This window comes from Nothobranchius furzeri, chromosome 19, assembly GCF_043380555.1.
Source record: "Nothobranchius furzeri strain GRZ-AD chromosome 19, NfurGRZ-RIMD1, whole genome shotgun sequence".
NCBI classification, from domain to species: Eukaryota; Metazoa; Chordata; class Actinopteri; order Cyprinodontiformes; family Nothobranchiidae; genus Nothobranchius; species Nothobranchius furzeri.
In genome coordinates this window covers 21,750,974-21,768,467 of record NC_091759.1, presented here as the reverse complement: position 1 = coordinate 21,768,467, position 17,494 = coordinate 21,750,974, and the positions used below count along the sequence as shown (strand labels likewise).

The 17,494-nt window shown below is 21.3% G+C and overlaps 1 protein-coding gene across 2 annotated transcripts in view; it reads left to right on the top strand.

The window, feature by feature from the left end:
- vamp1a (vesicle associated membrane protein 1a) overlaps positions 1-17,494 on the top strand; it is a 442,186-nt gene that overhangs the window by 66,694 nt on the left and 357,998 nt on the right. The gene's annotated exons all lie outside the window — the stretch shown is intronic.

The following is a 17,494-nucleotide window of genomic DNA, read 5'->3' as shown; positions in this document are numbered from 1 at the left end:
CTAAAAATGTATAAATAATATCATACTACAGTATGTGTCCTGAAAATGTATAAATAATATCATATTATAGTATGTGTCCTAAAAATGTATAAATAATATCATACTAAGGTATGTGTCCTAAAAATGTATAAATAATATCATATTATAGTATGTGTCCTAAAAATGTATAAATAATATCATACTAAGGTATGTGTCCTAAAAATGTATAAATAATATCATACTTTAGTATGTGTCCAAAAAATGTAAAAATAATATCATACTATAGTATGTGTCCTAAAAATGTATAAATAATATCATATTATAGTATGTGTCCTAAAAATGTATAAATAATATCATACTAAGGTATGTGTCCTAAAAATGTATAAATAATATCATACTAAGGTATGTGTCCTAAAAATGTATAAATAATATCATACTATAGTATGTGTCCTAAAAATGCATAAATAATATCATACTTTAGTATGTGTCCAAAAAATGTAAAAATAATATCATACTATAGTATGTGTCCTAAAAATGTATAAATAATATCATACTATAGTATGTGTCCTAAAAATGTATAAATAATATCATACTAAGGTATGTGTCCTAAAAATGTATAAATAATATCATATTATAGTATGTGTCCTAAAAATGTATAAATAATATCATACTACAGTATGTGTCCTAAAAATGTATAAATAATATCATACTAAGGTATGTGTCCTAAAAATGTATAAATAATATCATACTTTAGTATGTGTCCAAAAAATGTAAAAATAATATCATACTATAGTATGTGTCCTAAAAATGTATAAATAATATCATACTACAGTATGTGTCCTAAAAATGTATAAATAATATCATATTATAGTATGTGTCCTAAAAATGTATAAATAATATCATACTTTAGTATGTGTCCAAAAAATGTAAAAATAATATCATACTATAGTATGTGTCCTCAAAATTTATAAATAATATCATAATATAGTATGTGTCCTAAAAAATGTAAAAATAATTGCATACTATAGTATGTGTCCTAAAAATGTATAAATAATGTCATACTACAGTATGTGTCCTAAAAATGTATAAATAATATCATACTAAGGTATGTGTCCTAAAAATGTATAAATAATATCATATTATAGTATGTGTCCTAAAATTGTATAAATAATATCATACTACTGTATGTGTCCTAAAAATGTATAAATAATATCATACTAAGGTATATGTCCTAAAAATGTATAAATAATATCATACTTTAGTATGTGTCCAAAAAATGTAAAAATAATATCATACTATAATATGTGTCCTAAAAATGTATAAATAATATCATATTATAGTATGTGTCCTAAAAATGTATAAATAATATCATACTACAGAATGTGTCCTAAAAATGTATAAATAATATCATACTTTAGTATGTGTCCAAAAATGTAAAAATAATATCATACTATAGTATGTGTCCTAAAAATGTATAAATAATATCATATTATAGTATGTGTCCTAAAAATGTATAAATAATATCATACTAAGGTATGTGTCCTAAAAATGTATAAATAATATCATACTACAGTATGTGTCCTGAAAATGTATAAATAATATCATATTATAGTATGTGTCCTAAAAATGTATAAATAATATCATACTAAGGTATGTGTCCTAAAAATGTATAAATAATATCATATTATAGTATGTGTCCTAAAAATGTATAAATAATATCATACTAAGGTATGTGTCCTAAAAATGTATAAATAATATCATACTTTAGTATGTGTCCAAAAAATGTAAAAATAATATCATACTATAGTATGTGTCCTAAAAATGTATAAATAATATCATATTATAGTATGTGTCCTGAAAATGTATAAATAATATCATATTATAGTATGTGTCCTAAAAATGTATAAATAATATCATACTAAGGTATGTGTCCTAAAAATGTATAAATAATATCATACTTTAGTATGTGTCCAAAAAATGTAAAAATGATATCATACTATAGTATGTGTCCTAAAAATGTATAAATAATATCATATTATAGTATGTGTCCTAAAAATGTATAAATAATATCATACTAAGGTATGTGTCCTAAAAATGTATAAATAATATCATACTAAGGTATGTGTCCTAAAAATGTATAAATAATATCATACTATAGTATGTGTCCTAAAAATGTATAAATAATATCATACTAAGGTATGTGTCCTAAAAATGTATAAATAATATCATATTATAGTATGTGTCCTAAAAATGTATAAATAATATCATACTTTAGTATGTGTCCAAAAAATGTAAAAATACTATCATACTATAGTATGTGTCCTAAAAATGTATAAATAATATCATATTATAGTATGTGTCCTAAAAATGTATAAATAATATCATACTAAGGTATGTGTCCTAAAAATGTATAAATAATATCATACTTTAGTATGTGTCCAAAAAATGTAAAAATAATATCATACTATAGTATGTGTCCTAAAAATGTATAAATAATGTCATACTACAGTATGTGTCCTAAAAATGTATAAATAATATCATACTAAGGTATGTGTCCTAAAAATGTATAAATAATATCATACTTTAGTATGTGTCCAAAAAATGTAAAAATAATATCATACTATAGTATGTGTCCTAAAAATGTATAAATAATATCATATTATAGTATGTGTCCTAAAAATGTATAAATAATATCATACTACAGTATGTGTCCTAAAAATGTATAAATAATATCATATTATAGTATGTTTCCTAAAAATGTATAAATAATATCATATTATAGTATGTGTCCTAAAAATGTATAAATAATATCATACTAAGGTATGTGTCCTAAAAATGTATAAATAATATCATATTATAGTATGTGTCCTAAAAATGTATAAATAATATCATACTAAGGTATGTGTCCTAAAAATGTATAAATAATATCATACTTTAGTATGTGTCCAAAAAATGTAAAAATAATATCATACTATAGTATGTGTCCTAAAAAATGTAAAAATAATTGCATACTATAGTATGTGTCCTAAAAATGTATAAATAATGTCATACTACAGTATGTCTCCTAAAAATGTATAAATAATATCATACTAAGGTATGTGTCCTAAAAATGTATAAATAATATCATACTTTAGTATGTGTCCAAAAAATGTAAAAATAATATCATACTATAGTATGTGTCCTAAAAATGTATAAATAATATCATATTATAGTATGTGTCCTAAAAATGTATAAATAATATCATACTAAGGTATGTGTCCTAAAAATGTATAAATAATATCATACTAAGGTATGTGTCCTAAAAATGTATAAATAATATCATACTAAGGTATGTGTCCTAAAAATGTATAAATAATATCATACTATAGTATGTGTCCTAAAAAATGTAAAAATAATTGCATACTATACTATGTGTCCTAAAAATGTATAAATAATGTCATACTACAGTATGTGTCCTAAAAATGTATAAATAATATCATACTAAGGTATGTGTCCTAAAAATGTATAAATAATATCATACTTTAGTATGTGTCCAAAAAATGTAAAAATAATATCATACTATAGTATGTGTCCTAAAATGTATAAATAATATCATATTATAGTATGTGTCCTAAAAATGTATAAATAATATCATACTACAGTATGTGTCCTAAAAATGTATAAATAATATCATATTATAGTATGTGTCCTAAAAATGTATAAATAATATCATACTAAGGTATGTGTCCTAAAAATGTATAAATAATATCATATTATAGTATGTGTCCTAAAAATGTATAAATAATATCATACTAAGGTATGTGTCCTAAAAATGTATAAATAATATCATACTTTAGTATGTGTCCAAAAAATGTAAAAATAATATCATACAATAGTATGTGTCCTAAAAATGTATAAATAATATCATATTATAGTATGTGTCCTAAAAATGTATAAATAATATCATACTACAGTATGTGTCCTAAAAATGTATAAATAATTGCATACTATAGTATGTGTCCTAAAAATGTATAAATAATATCATATTATAGTATGTGTCCTAAAAATGTATAAATAATGTCATACTAATGTATGTGTCCTAAAAATGTATAAATAATATCATACTAAGGTATGTGTCCTAAAAATGTATAAATGATATCATACTATAGTATGTGTCCTAAAAATGTATAAATAATATCATACCATAGTATGTGTCCAAAAAATGTAAAAATAATATCATACTATAGTATGTGTCCTCAAAATTTATAAATAATATCATGCTATAGTATGTGTCCTAAAAAATGTAAAAATAATTGCATACTATAGTATGTGTCCTAAAAATGTATAAATAATGTCATACTACAGTATGTGTCCTAAAAATGTATAAATAATATCATACTAAGGTATGTGTCCTAAAAATGTATAAATAATATCATATTATAGTATGTGTCCTAAAAATGTATAAATAATATCATACTACAGTATGTGTCCTAAAAATGTATAAATAATATCATACTAAGGTATGTGTCCTAAAAATGTATAAATAATATCATACTTTAGTATGTGTCCAAAAAATGTAAAAATAATATCATACTATAGTATGTGTCCTAAAAATGTATAAATAATATCATATTATAGTATGTGTCCTAAAAATGTATAAATAATATCATACTACAGTATGTGTCCTAAAAATGTATAAATAATATCATACTTTAGTATGTGTCCAAAAAATGTAAAAATAATATCATACTATAGTATGTGTCCTAAAAATGTATAAATAATATCATATTATAGTATGTGTCCTAAAAATGTATAAATAATATCATACTAAGGTATGTGTCCTAAAAATGTATAAATAATATCATACTACTGTATGTGTCCTAAAAATGTATAAATAATATCATATTATAGTATGTGTCCTAAAAATGTATAAATAATATCATACTAAGGTATGTGTCCTAAAAATGTATAAATAATATCATATTATAGTATGTGTCCTAAAAATGTATAAATAATATCATACTAAGGTATGTGTCCTAAAAATGTATAAATAATATCATACTTTAGTATGTGTCCAAAAAATGTAAAAATAATATCATACTATAGTATGTGTCCTAAAAATGTATAAATAATATCATATTATAGTATGTGTCCTAAAAATGTATAAATAATATCATACTAAGGTATGTGTCCTAAAAATGTATAAATAATATCATACTAAGGTATGTGTCCTAAAAATGTATAAATAATATCATAATATAGTATGTGTCCTAAAAATGTATAAATAATATCATACTTTAGTATGTGTCCAAAAAATGTAAAAATAATATCATACTAAAGTATGTGTCCTAAAAATGTATAAATAATATCATATTATAGTATGTGTCCTAAAAATGTATAAATAATATCATACTACAGTATGTGTCCTAAAAATGTATAAATAATATCATACTAAGGTATGTGTCCTAAAAATGTATAAATAATATCATACTTTAGTATGTGTCCAAAAAATGTAAAAATAATATCATACTATAGTATGTGTCCTAAAAATGTATAAATAATATCATATTATAGTATGTGTCCTAAAAATGTATAAATAATATCATACTAAGGTATGTGTCCTAAAAATGTATAAATAATATCATACTAAGGTATGTGTCCTAAAAATGTATAAATAATATCATACTAAGGTATGTGTCCTAAAAATGTGTAAATAATATCATACTATAGTATGTGTCCTAAAAAATGTAAAAATAATTGCATACTATAGTATGTGTCCTAAAAATGTATAAATAATGTCATACTACAGTATGTGTCCTAAAAATGTATAAATAATATCATACTAAGGTATGTGTCCTAAAAATGTATAAATAATATCATACTTTAGTATGTGCCCAAAAAATGTATAAATAATATCATACTACAGTATGTGTCCTAAAAATGTATAAATAATATCATATTATAGTATGTGTCCTAAAAATGTATAAATAATATCATATTACAGTATGTGTCCAAAAAATGTATAAATAATATCATACTAAGGTATGTGTCCTAAAAATGTATAAATAATATCATATTATAGTATGTGTCCTAAAAATGTATAAATAATATCATATTATAGTATGTGTCCTAAAAATGCATAAATAATATCATACTTTAGTATGTGTCCAAAAAATGTAAAAATAATATCATACTAAGGTATGTGTCCTAAAATGTATAAATAATATCATACTAAGGTATGTGTCCTAAAAATGTGTAAATAATATCATACTATAGTATGTGTCCTAAAAAATGTAAAAATAATTGCATACTATAGTATGTGTCCTAAAAATGTATAAATAATATCATACTAAGGTATGTGTCCTAAAAATGTATAAATAATATCATATTATAGTATGTGTCCTAAAAATGTATAAATAATATCATATTATAGTATGTGTCCTAAAAATGCATAAATAATATCATACTTTAGTATGTGTCCAAAAAATGTATAAATAATATCATACTAAGGTATGTGTCCTAAAAATGTATAAATAATATCATACTAAGGTATGTGTCCTAAAAATGTGTAAATAATATCATACTATAGTATGTGTCCTAAAAAATGTAAAAATAATTGCATACTATAGTATGTGTCCTAAAAATGTATAAATAATGTCATACTACAGTATGTGTCCTAAAAATGTATAAATAATATCATACTAAGGTATGTGTCCTTAAAATGTATAAATAATATCATACTTTAGTATGTGTCCAAAAAATGTAAAAATAATATCATACTATAGTATGTGTCCTAAAAATGTATAAATAATATCATATTATAGTATGTGTCCTAAAAATGTATAAATAATATCATACTAAGGTATGTGTCCTAAAAATGTATAAATAATATCATACTAAGGTATGTGTCCTAAAAATGTATAAATAATATCATACTAAGGTATGTGTCCTAAAAATGTGTAAATAATATCATACTATAGTATGTGTCCTAAAAAATGTAAAAATAATTGCATACTATAGTATGTGTCCTAAAAATGTATAAATAATGTCATACTACAGTATGTGTCCTAAAAATGTATAAATAATATCATACTAAGGTATGTGTCCTAAAAATGTATAAATAATATCATACTTTAGTATGTGCCCAAAAAATGTATAAATAATATCATACTACAGTATGTGTCCTAAAAATGTATAAATAATATCATATTATAGTATGTGTCCTAAAAATGTATAAATAATATCATATTACAGTATGTGTCCAAAAAATGTATAAATAATATCATACTAAGGTATGTGTCCTAAAAATGTATAAATAATATCATATTATAGTATGTGTCCTAAAAATGTATAAATAATATCATACTATAGTATGTGTCCTAAAAATGCATAAATAATATCATACTTTAGTATGTGTCCAAAAAATGTAAAAATAATATCATACTATAGTATGTGTCCTAAAAATGTATAAATAATATCATACTATAGTATGTGTCCTAAAAATGTATAAATAATATCATACTAAGGTATGTGTCCTAAAAATGTATAAATAATATCATATTATAGTATGTGTCCTAAAAATGTATAAATAATATCATACTACAGTATGTGTCCTAAAAATGTATAAATAATATCATACTAAGGTATGTGTCCTAAAAATGTATAAATAATATCATACTTTAGTATGTGTCCAAAAAATGTAAAAATAATATCATACTATAGTATGTGTCCTAAAAATGTATAAATAATATCATACTACAGTATGTGTCCTAAAAATGTATAAATAATATCATATTATAGTATGTGTCCTAAAAATGTATAAATAATATCATACTTTAGTATGTGTCCAAAAAATGTAAAAATAATATCATACTATAGTATGTGTCCTCAAAATTTATAAATAATATCATAATATAGTATGTGTCCTAAAAAATGTAAAAATAATTGCATACTATAGTATGTGTCCTAAAAATGTATAAATAATGTCATACTACAGTATGTGTCCTAAAAATGTATAAATAATATCATACTAAGGTATGTGTCCTAAAAATGTATAAATAATATCATATTATAGTATGTGTCCTAAAATTGTATAAATAATATCATACTACTGTATGTGTCCTAAAAATGTATAAATAATATCATACTAAGGTATATGTCCTAAAAATGTATAAATAATATCATACTTTAGTATGTGTCCAAAAAATGTAAAAATAATATCATACTATAGTATGTGTCCTAAAAATGTATAAATAATATCATATTATAGTATGTGTCCTAAAAATGTATAAATAATATCATACTACAGAATGTGTCCTAAAAATGTATAAATAATATCATACTTTAGTATGTGTCCAAAAATGTAAAAATAATATCATACTATAGTATGTGTCCTAAAAATGTATAAATAATATCATATTATAGTATGTGTCCTAAAAATGTATAAATAATATCATACTAAGGTATGTGTCCTAAAAATGTATAAATAATATCATACTACAGTATGTGTCCTGAAAATGTATAAATAATATCATATTATAGTATGTGTCCTAAAAATGTATAAATAATATCATACTAAGGTATGTGTCCTAAAAATGTATAAATAATATCATATTATAGTATGTGTCCTAAAAATGTATAAATAATATCATACTAAGGTATGTGTCCTAAAAATGTATAAATAATATCATACTTTAGTATGTGTCCAAAAAATGTAAAAATAATATCATACTATAGTATGTGTCCTAAAAATGTATAAATAATATCATATTATAGTATGTGTCCTGAAAATGTATAAATAATATCATATTATAGTATGTGTCCTAAAAATGTATAAATAATATCATACTAAGGTATGTGTCCTAAAAATGTATAAATAATATCATACTTTAGTATGTGTCCAAAAAATGTAAAAATGATATCATACTATAGTATGTGTCCTAAAAATGTATAAATAATATCATATTATAGTATGTGTCCTAAAAATGTATAAATAATATCATACTAAGGTATGTGTCCTAAAAATGTATAAATAATATCATACTAAGGTATGTGTCCTAAAAATGTATAAATAATATCATACTATAGTATGTGTCCTAAAAATGTATAAATAATATCATACTAAGGTATGTGTCCTAAAAATGTATAAATAATATCATATTATAGTATGTGTCCTAAAAATGTATAAATAATATCATACTTTAGTATGTGTCCAAAAAATGTAAAAATACTATCATACTATAGTATGTGTCCTAAAAATGTATAAATAATATCATATTATAGTATGTGTCCTAAAAATGTATAAATAATATCATACTAAGGTATGTGTCCTAAAAATGTATAAATAATATCATACTTTAGTATGTGTCCAAAAAATGTAAAAATAATATCATACTATAGTATGTGTCCTAAAAATGTATAAATAATGTCATACTACAGTATGTGTCCTAAAAATGTATAAATAATATCATACTAAGGTATGTGTCCTAAAAATGTATAAATAATATCATACTTTAGTATGTGTCCAAAAAATGTAAAAATAATATCATACTATAGTATGTGTCCTAAAAATGTATAAATAATATCATATTATAGTATGTGTCCTAAAAATGTATAAATAATATCATACTACAGTATGTGTCCTAAAAATGTATAAATAATATCATATTATAGTATGTGTCCTAAAAATGTATAAATAATATCATATTATAGTATGTGTCCTAAAAATGTATAAATAATATCATACTAAGGTATGTGTCCTAAAAATGTATAAATAATATCATATTATAGTATGTGTCCTAAAAATGTATAAATAATATCATACTAAGGTATGTGTCCTAAAAATGTATAAATAATATCATACTTTAGTATGTGTCCAAAAAATGTAAAAATAATATCATACTATAGTATGTGTCCTAAAAAATGTAAAAATAATTGCATACTATAGTATGTGTCCTAAAAATGTATAAATAATGTCATACTACAGTATGTCTCCTAAAAATGTATAAATAATATCATACTAAGTTATGTGTCCTAAAAATGTATAAATAATATCATACTTTAGTATGTGTCCAAAAAATGTAAAAATAATATCATACTATAGTATGTGTCCTAAAAATGTATAAATAATATCATATTATAGTATGTGTCCTAAAAATGTATAAATAATATCATACTAAGGTATGTGTCCTAAAAATGTATAAATAATATCATACTAAGGTATGTGTCCTAAAAATGTATAAATAATATCATACTAAGGTATGTGTCCTAAAAATGTATAAATAATATCATACTATAGTATGTGTCCTAAAAAATGTAAAAATAATTGCATACTATACTATGTGTCCTAAAAATGTATAAATAATGTCATACTACAGTATGTGTCCTAAAAATGTATAAATAATATCATACTAAGGTATGTGTCCTAAAAATGTATAAATAATATCATACTTTAGTATGTGTCCAAAAAATGTAAAAATAATATCATACTATAGTATGTGTCCTAAAATGTATAAATAATATCATATTATAGTATGTGTCCTAAAAATGTATAAATAATATCATACTACAGTATGTGTCCTAAAAATGTATAAATAATATCATATTATAGTATGTGTCCTAAAAATGTATAAATAATATCATACTAAGGTATGTGTCCTAAAAATGTATAAATAATATCATATTATAGTATGTGTCCTAAAAATGTATAAATAATATCATACTAAGGTATGTGTCCTAAAAATGTATAAATAATATCATACTTTAGTATGTGTCCAAAAAATGTAAAAATAATATCATACAATAGTATGTGTCCTAAAAATGTATAAATAATATCATATTATAGTATGTGTCCTAAAAATGTATAAATAATATCATACTACAGTATGTTTCCTAAAAATGTATAAATAATTGCATACTATAGTATGTGTCCTAAAAATGTATAAATAATATCATATTATAGTATGTGTCCTAAAAATGTATAAATAATGTCATACTAATGTATGTGTCCTAAAAATGTATAAATAATATCATACTAAGGTATGTGTCCTAAAAATGTATAAATGATATCATACTATAGTATGTGTCCTAAAAATGTATAAATAATATCATACCATAGTATGTGTCCAAAAAATGTAAAAATAATATCATACTATAGTATGTGTCCTCAAAATTTATAAATAATATCATGCTATAGTATGTGTCCTAAAAAATGTAAAAATAATTGCATACTATAGTATGTGTCCTAAAAATGTATAAATAATGTCATACTACAGTATGTGTCCTAAAAATGTATAAATAATATCATACTAAGGTATGTGTCCTAAAAATGTATAAATAATATCATATTATAGTATGTGTCCTAAAAATGTATAAATAATATCATACTACAGTATGTGTCCTAAAAATGTATAAATAATATCATACTAAGGTATGTGTCCTAAAAATGTATAAATAATATCATACTTTAGTATGTGTCCAAAAAATGTAAAAATAATATCATACTATAGTATGTGTCCTAAAAATGTATAAATAATATCATATTATAGTATGTGTCCTAAAAATGTATAAATAATATCATACTACAGTATGTGTCCTAAAAATGTATAAATAATATCATACTTTAGTATGTGTCCAAAAAATGTAAAAATAATATCATACTATAGTATGTGTCCTAAAAATGTATAAATAATATCATATTATAGTATGTGTCCTAAAAATGTATAAATAATATCATACTAAGGTATGTGTCCTAAAAATGTATAAATAATATCATACTACTGTATGTGTCCTAAAAATGTATAAATAATATCATATTATAGTATGTGTCCTAAAAATGTATAAATAATATCATACTAAGGTATGTGTCCTAAAAATGTATAAATAATATCATATTATAGTATGTGTCCTAAAAATGTATAAATAATATCATACTAAGGTATGTGTCCTAAAAATGTATAAATAATATCATACTTTAGTATGTGTCCAAAAAATGTAAAAATAATATCATACTATAGTATGTGTCCTAAAAATGTATAAATAATATCATATTATAGTATGTGTCCTAAAAATGTATAAATAATATCATACTAAGGTATGTGTCCTAAAAATGTATAAATAATATCATACTAAGGTATGTGTCCTAAAAATGTATAAATAATATCATAATATAGTATGTGTCCTAAAAATGTATAAATAATATCATACTTTAGTATGTGTCCAAAAAATGTAAAAATAATATCATACTAAAGTATGTGTCCTAAAAATGTATAAATAATATCATATTATAGTATGTGTCCTAAAAATGTATAAATAATATCATACTACAGTATGTGTCCTAAAAATGTATAAATAATATCATACTAAGGTATGTGTCCTAAAAATGTATAAATAATATCATACTTTAGTATGTGTCCAAAAAATGTAAAAATAATATCATACTATAGTATGTGTCCTAAAAATCTATAAATAATATCATATTATAGTATGTGTCCTAAAAATGTATAAATAATATCATACTAAGGTATGTGTCCTAAAAATGTATAAATAATATCATACTAAGGTATGTGTCCTAAAAATGTATAAATAATATCATACTAAGGTATGTGTCCTAAAAATGTGTAAATAATATCATACTATAGTATGTGTCCTAAAAAATGTAAAAATAATTGCATACTATAATATGTGTCCTAAAAATGTATAAATAATGTCATACTACAGTATGTGTCCTAAAAATGTATAAATAATATCATACTAAGGTATGTGTCCTAAAAATGTATAAATAATATCATACTTTAGTATGTGCCCAAAAAATGTATAAATAATATCATACTACAGTATGTGTCCTAAAAATGTATAAATAATATCATATTATAGTATGTGTCCTAAAAATGTATAAATAATATCATATTACAGTATGTGTCCAAAAAATGTATAAATAATATCATACTAAGGTATGTGTCCTAAAAATGTATAAATAATATCATATTATAGTATGTGTCCTAAAAATGTATAAATAATATCATACTAAGGTATGTGTCCTAAAAATGTATAAATAATATCATACTTTAGTATGTGTCCAAAAAATGTAAAAATAATATCATACTATAGTATGTGTCCTAAAAAATGTAAAAATAATTGCATACTATAGTATGTGTCCTAAAAATGTATAAATAATGTCATACTGCAGTATGTCTCCTAAAAATGTATAAATAATATCATACTAAGGTATGTGTCCTAAAAATGTATAAATAATATCATACTTTAGTATGTGTCCAAAAAATGTAAAAATAATATCATACTATAGTATGTGTCCTAAAAATGTATAAATAATATCATATTATAGTATGTGTCCTAAAAATGTATAAATAATATCATACTAAGGTATGTGTCCTAAAAATGTATAAATAATATCATACTAAGGTATGTGTCCTAAAAATGTATAAATAATATCATACTAAGGTATGTGTCCTAAAAATGTATAAATAATATCATACTATAGTATGTGTCCTAAAAAATGTAAAAATAATTGCATACTATAGTATGTGTCCTAAAAATGTATAAATAATGTCATACTACAGTATGTGTCCTAAAAATGTATAAATAATATCATACTAAGGTATGTGTCCTAAAAATGTATAAATAATATCATACTTTAGTATGTGTCCAAAAAATGTAAAAATAATATCATACTATAGTATGTGTCCTAAAATGTATAAATAATATCATATTATAGTATGTGTCCTAAAAATGTATAAATAATATCATACTACAGTATGTGTCCTAAAAATGTATAAATAATATCATATTATAGTATGTGTCCTAAAAATGTATAAATAATATCATACTAAGGTATGTGTCCTAAAATTGTATAAATAATAGTATGTGTCCTAAAAATGTATAAATAATATCATACTAAGGTATGTGTCCTAAAAATGTATAAATAATATCATACTTTAGTATGTGTCCAAAAAATGTAAAAATAATATCATACTATAGTATGTGTCCTAAAAATGTATAAATAATATCATATTATAGTATGTGTCCTAAAAATGTATAAATAATATCATACTACAGTATGTGTCCTAAAAATGTATAAATAATTGCATACTATAGTATGTGTCCTAAAAATGTATAAATAATATCATATTATAGTATGTGTCCTAAAAATGTATAAATAATATCATACTAAGGTATGTGTCCTAAAAATGTATAAATAATATCATACTAAGGTATGTGTCCTAAAAATGTATAAATGATATCATACTATATTATGTGTCCTAAAAATGTATAAATAATATCATACTTTAGTATGTGTCCAAAAAATGTAAAAATAATATCATACTATAGTATGTGTCCTCAAAATTTATAAATAATATCATACTATAGTATGTGTCCTAAAAAATGTAAAAATAATTGCATACTATAGTATGTGTCCTAAAAATGTATAAATAATGTCATACTACAGTATGTGTCCTAAAAATGTATAAATAATATCATACTAAGGTATGTGTCCTAAAAATGTATAAATAATATCATATTATAGTATGTGTCCTAAAAATGTATAAATAATATTATACTACAGTATGTGTCCTAAAAATGTATAAATAATATCATACTAAGGTATGTGTCCTAAAAATGTATAAATAATATCATACTAAAGTATGTGTCCTAAAAATGTATAAATAATATCATACTACAGTATGTGTCCTAAAAATGTGTAAATAATATCATATTATAGTATGTGTCCTAAAAATGTATAAATAATATCATACTAAGGTAAGTGTCCTAAAAATGTATAAATAATATCATATTATAGTATGTGTCCTAAAAATGTATAAATAATATCATACTAAGGTATGTGTCCTAAAAATGTATAAATAATATCATACTTTAGTATGTGTCCAAAAAATGTAAAAATAATATCATACTATAGTATGTGTCCTAAAAATGTATAAATAATATCATATTATAGTATGTGTCCTAAAAATGTATAAATAATATCATACTAAGGTATGTGTCCTAAAAATGTATAAATAATATCATACTAAGGTATGTGTCCTAAAAATGTATAAATAATATCATACTATAGTATGTGTCCTAAAAATGTATAAATAATATCATACTTTAGTATGTGTCCAAAAAATGTAAAAATAATATCATACTATAGTATGTGTCCTAAAAATGTATAAATAATATCATACTATAGTATGTGTCCTAAAAATGTATAAATAATATCATATTATAGTATGTGTCCTAAAAATATATAAATAATATCATACTACAGTATGTGTCCTAAAAATGTATAAATAATATCATACTTTAGTATGTGTCCAAAAAATGTAAAAATAATATCATACTATAGTATGTGTCCTAAAAATGTATAAATAATATCATATTATAGTATGTGTCCTAAAAATGTATAAATAATATCATACTAAGGTATGTGTCCTAAAAATGTATAAATAATATCATACTAAGGTATGTGTCCTAAAAATGTATAAATAATATCATACTAAGGTATGTGTCCTAAAAATGTATAAATAATATCATACTATAGTATGTGTCCTAAAAAATGTAAAAATAATTGCATACTATAGTATTTGACCTAAAAATGTATAAATAATGTCATACTACAGTATGTGTCCTAAAAATGTATAAATAATATCATACTAAGGTATGTGTCCTAAAAATGTATAAATAATATCATACTTTAGTATGTGTCCAAAAAATGTAAAAATAATATCATACTATAGTATGTGTCCTAAAAATGTATAAATAATATCATACTATAGTATGTGTCCTAAAAATGTATAAATAATATCATACTTTAGTATGTGTCCAAAAAATGTAAAAATAATATCATACTATAGTATGTGTCCTAAAAATGTATAAATAATATCATACTATAGTATGTGTCCTAAAAATGTATAAATAATATCATACTAAGGTTTGTGTCCTAAAAATGTATAAATAATATCATATTATAGTATGTGTCCTAAAAATGTATAAATAATATCATACTACAGTATGTGTCCTAAAAATGTATAAATAATATCATACTTTAGTATGTGTCCAAAAAATGTAAAAATAATATCATACTATAGTATGTGTCCTAAAAATGTATAAATAATATCATATTATAGTATGTGTCCTAAAAATGTATAAATAATATCATACTAAGGTATGTGTCCTAAAAATGTATAAATAATATCATACTAAGGTATGTGTCCTAAAAATGTATAAATAATATCATACTATAGTATGTGTCCTAAAAATGTATAAATAATATCATACTTTAGTATGTGTCCAAAAAATGTAAAAATAATATCATACTATAGTATGTGTCCTAAAAATGTAAAAATAATTGCATACTATAGTATGGGTCCTAAAAATGTATAAATAATGTCATACTACAGTATGTGTCCTAAAAATGTATAAATAACTGCATACTATAGTATGTGTCCTAAAAATGTATAAATAATATCATATTATAGTATGTGTCCTAAAAATGTATAAATAATATCATACTAAGGTATGTGTCCTAAAAATGTATAAATAATATCATACTAAGGTCTGTGTCCTAAAAATGTATAAATGATATCATACTATATTATGTGTCCTAAAAATGTATAAATAATATCATACTTTAGTATGTGTCCAAAAAATGTAAAAATAATATCATACTATAGTATGTGTCCTCAAAATTTATAAATAATATCATACTATAGTATGTGTCCTAAAAAATGTAAAAATAATTGCATACTATAGTATGTGTCCTAAAAATGTATAAATAATGTCATACTACAGTATGTGTCCTAAAAATGTATAAATAATATCATACTAAGGTATGTGTCCTAAAAATGTATAAATAATATCATATTATAGTATGTGTCCTAAAAATGTATAAATAATATCATACTACAGTATGTGTCCTAAAAATGTATAAATAATATCATACTAAGGTATGTGTCCTAAAAATGTATAAATAATATCATACTAAAGTATGTGTCCTAAAAATGTATAAATAATATCATACTACAGTATGTGTCCTAAAAATGTGTAAATAATATCATATTATAGTATGTGTCCTAAAAATGTATAAATAATATCATACTAAGGTAAGTGTCCTAAAAATGTATAAATAATATCATATTATAGTATGTGTCCTAAAAATGTATAAATAATATCATACTAAGGTATGTGTCCTAAAAATGTATAAATAATATCATACTTTAGTATGTGTCCAAAAAATGTAAAAATAATATCATACTATAGTATGTGTCCTAAAAATGTATAAATAATATCATATTATAGTATGTGTCCTAAAAATGTATAAATAATATCATACTAAGGTATGTGTCCTAAAAATGTATAAATAATATCATACTAAGGTATGTGTCCTAAAAATGTATAAATAATATCATACTTTAGTATGTGTCCAAAAAATGTAAAAATAATATCACACTATAGTATGTGTCCTAAAAATGTATAAATAATATCATATTATAGTATGTGTCCTAAAAATGTATAAATAATA